The sequence below is a fragment of the Bison bison genome, unplaced genomic scaffold (assembly GCF_000754665.1).
Source record: "Bison bison bison isolate TAMUID 2011002044 unplaced genomic scaffold, Bison_UMD1.0 scf7180017864331, whole genome shotgun sequence".
NCBI lineage: Eukaryota > Metazoa > Chordata > Mammalia > Artiodactyla > Bovidae > Bison > Bison bison.
In genome coordinates this window covers 2,371,051-2,375,616 of record NW_011494903.1, presented here as the reverse complement: position 1 = coordinate 2,375,616, position 4,566 = coordinate 2,371,051, and positions in this window count along the sequence as shown.

Genomic DNA, 4,566 nt, shown 5'->3' with positions numbered 1-4,566 from the left:
GGGGAAATAAAAGCCTGTTATGTATTGACCAGAAATGTGAATAAAATGGAAACCAAACCAACAAAGTTTTGCAATTTGTTATTATCTTTGTTTTAACTTTCTAGATTTCTCTTGATGCAGGTGGTGTTACACCATCCCTCCAATAATTAATATCCACCCAAATGAATTCTACTTCATGGAGAAGGTTATCTATGGTCAGGTGTTAGTAACTGGCCCCATCACTCATGAGCCCAGTTTACTGGCAATGTAGGTAGGAATCACCAGACTGATTACTCTTCCCATGATACGATTTGTCCTAAGCTATTTGATAAATGACACCTGCCTCCAACTTGTCTCCTCTAATGCCACAAGCATCATATCCCCTACCTAGCTCCCAATACATGGCTGGGACATTTACAGCACTTCTTACCCAACTCTACGGATTATCTCCTTATATTAGTGGTTTCACTTTTAAATTACCAATATTTTTTAAATTATAGGAAAGTTACAAGAGAAAAAAATTTAGATCATTTTGGCATTATACCATATGCTTATTATAACTGAATAAGAATGCAATTATTAATCTTTTCACTTAATAGATCATAGATATCTATTATGATAGCTATGCTTATTTTAATAATTTTGTAATGTTTCTTCAAATGGGCAAAACTTGGTTTATCTAAACTACCTCTACTATTAGGAATTTAAGCTGCTTCCAATGCTTTTCTATTATAAATCATGTTTTGATGAGTATTTGTTGTGCTTTCTATATTTCAAATTACTTTAGAACAGACACCTAGTCCTAAGATTTATAAAGCAAAGGTATATTTTTATTGACTTTTGGAAAAGATTATGCGAGTTAACTGACCTCCAACAAAGTTATTATTAGTTCACTTTTTTACAGTATCCTTGTCAAAACTGAATGTTTCTTTATTTTTGCTAATTAAATAAGGAAAAAATCCCATTGCTAACACTATATTCTGTAGTACTTTGCTGTTGTTTTTTTTCTCCAAGTATATGAATGGTAAAACTTTTTGAAAACTAAAACTAGGAAAGCTGCAAACAAACAGAATCTGAATGGAAGGACAAATGCACAAAAAAATTATAACCAGTCATTGAAGAAGGTTGTGAACATCAGAGAATAAACTTCAGAAAGAGGAAGATTCTCACTGAGTAGGAAAAAAATGAGTTCAGGATCTGGAAGAGTTCTAAGCGGCCAAGTGGGGATATTATGGGGCTGCAGGTTACAAAGGAAAGGAAGGAAGAGAACTAGATTTGCTGAGCACTACTATATGCTGGCAACCATGCTAGATAGTTTACAGAGAGTTTATTATTTAATCCTTGCAGCAGTGCTATTTCCTCTGGTATACTGAATTAAATTGTTGTTTAGTTGCTAACTCATGTCCGACTCTTTGCAACTCCAGGGACTATAGCCCACCAAGCTCCTCTGTCCATGGGATTCTCTAGGCAAGAATACTGGAGGGGGGTGCCATTTACTTCTCCAGGGGATCTTCCCAATCCAGGGATCCAAGGGGGTTCTCCTGCATTGCAGGCAGATTCTTTACCATCTGAGCTGCCAGAGAAGCCCAAATAGTATTCCTCCAAAATATTACATCCACCCAGAACTTCAGAATGTGACTGGCAACAGTCTTCACAGATGTAATTAGTTAAGATGAGGCCATACTGGATCAGACTGAACCCTAAATCCAATGACCAATGTCCTTATAGAAAGATCCTATGAAGACACAGACACCAATCTACTCTGGTGAAAAGAATATGTGATGACAGAGGCAGAAATTGGAAGATAAGCTATATGCCAAGCGACCCCAAGGACTGCTGACAATCACCCCAAGATACTTTCAAGAGACAAGGAAGGATCCTTCCTTAGAAACTTCAGAGGGAGCAGGGCTTCACTGGTGCCTTAATTCTGGACTTCTGGCCTTTGGAACTGTCTGTGAGAAAATAATTTTTGTTGATTTAACACACTATGTTTAAGGTAATTCATTATATTGGCACAAAGAAACAAATATAAATTAGGTATTTTATTCTGATTTTACAGATAATGAAGTTCAAAGAGATTCTGAGGTCCTGAAGGACCTTTAGCAGAACCAGGTTTCAGACTAAAGCAGCCTGACTCCAAAATGTGTTCTTTCTTACACATTTTATGGCTTCTTAAGAACCTTTAGTTCTAAACCCAATAATGCCACCAATCAGCTATGTGAAGTTAATTAAGAAGTTCACATAATTTCAGGGGAAAGGTCAGGGGGAAGGAACAGTTAAGAGAGTTTGGGATGGACACATAAACACTGCTATATTTTAAATAGATAACCAGCACAGACCTACTATACAGCACAGGGAATTCTGCTCAATGGCATGTGGCAGCCTGGATGGGAGAGGAGTTTGGGGGAGAATGGATACATGTATATGTATAAAGGTCTGTTCACCTGAAACTATCACAACATTGTTAATTGGCTATACCCCAATACAAAATAAAAAGTTTTTTAAAAGGGAAGCTCATATAATCTCTTTTGGTCTTAGTATCATATGTGGAAAACAGTTGACTTTTGATACCACGATACATGTTAGCTGCCCAGCTACAGCTCCAACCCTAGAGAGGAAGGGAACCAACGAGAGAGGGAGGCTCGAGGATTACAGGACTCTCTGAGCACGGCTTCACTAAAGGTATTTCCTATTCCCCGCCTTCACCCCCACAATCCAGGCCCACAACAGCTCTTTAGAAAGAGACCTGTAGAAAAGATGCTTCCAAGGAAGAAAAGGACACTTGGGAATCTTAACATGATGGAGCTTGAATCACAGACCTGGTATTATCAGAGAGCGAACTGTGTCTTACTTGAAAAACGGCTTGAGAACAAAGTTACCACTCTCAGAGCACTCTGAAACCAACTACATTCTTCCCTGTTTCTGACTTCAGTGACACCCTTTGCCGTACAACACCAGGCCTACATTTGGAGTCACAATCCATTCCCATACTCTGGGAGTAATAAACATCTTGTATTAGACTTACTGCCTGATTCCAAACTGTAACTAAAGACCATCATGAATAATTTCAAATTCCCTGAAGCAGAGTATTTAGCATCTCTCTCTCTTTTCAATGAGAAATAAAAGAACAGTAAGAGCTTCAGTGGCAATGAATGGGCACTACAGAGCCAGTATCTCATTCAATCCTCAGAACTCTAGATGTCATCATTCCTGTCACTGTTCTTATTTTCTCTAGGAAGGTTCTCAACACCAAGAAGTTTGAGGCCATTTATTCACTTGTGCATTCATTAAACCAAGCACAAAGAATAAAAAGAACCAATAAGACATGGTCATGAAATAACAATTTTGATTAACTATACACACCCACAAAGAGAAAAATCTGAAAAGATGTAGCTCAGCTGGTAAAGAATCTGTCTGCAATGCAGGAGACCCCCAGTTCAATTTCTAGGTCAGAAAGATCCCCTGGCAAAGGGCCTGGCTACCCACTCCAGTATTCTTGCCTGGAGAATCCCCATGGACAGAGGAGCCTGATGGGCTATAGTCCACGGGGTTGCAAAGAGTTGGACACGACTGAATGACTAAGCACAGCAACACATACACACACAAAAGGAAAAACCTGAAAAGATGTTACAAAATGTTAAGGGCTATGATATTTGAATAAAGGGTAATTTTGATTTTCTATTTGTTCTTCTATTTTTCTACCATGAATATTGATTATATTTGTCATCATAAAAACACTTTTTAAATGACAAAATATCTACCTTTCAGGGATTTGTAGTGAAAGAAGCAGGTGTATCAATAGCCTGCTCAGGACTTCTGCAGTGGTAAATTTTGTGTACTGCAACTAGAGGACTGCATGCAGCAACAAGGACTCAGCACAGCCAAAAATAAGCAATTAATTAAAAAAAAAAAAAAACAAAAAACAGGCTAAGTTTATGAGTGATGAGCACAGAGTCCCACTTAAGGCTGCCAGATTACCAAATCCCATTTTGTTTTCCCTACTGTATACTGCCTCTGGCGTTATGTTCATTTGCCTGGAGGTTTGCTCATATTTATTTTGCTTCACTGAAATTAAGTTGCAGACTTGCGAGAGCAGTGCCGACAATGTAATCTGAAAGATCAGCCGTTGGCGGCCTCACCCAGGCTACCGGGTGAGCAACCTCCTTCCCTTCTCCACCCACAGATCTTTGTACCAAAGGAAACACAGAAGTGGTGACTGTGAGCATTTCGTCTGACATCCCAGCCCCCTAGACACAATTAAATGCTTCTATTCATCCCACAAATTATATTTTGTCTGTCCTATCACTTAAATCTGAACTATACTACATGCTCCTTAACAATAACTATGTCATCCACATACCAAGGCTGGTAAAAGAAAGTTCAAAAAGAAACTCCACACTCTGTCTCCTTATCTACTTCATGTACAAAATAAATATTTCAGTGAGGACCTAAGATCTTGAAATTGTCCTTCTCAAAGACCATTCAGGCATAGGATTTGAGTCTTGATATGTGTTCGCCAATGACTGATTTACTTTCCAGTCCTACACCCAGAGTCTCAGGGGAATAATTTAAACTATTTTAGTTTTT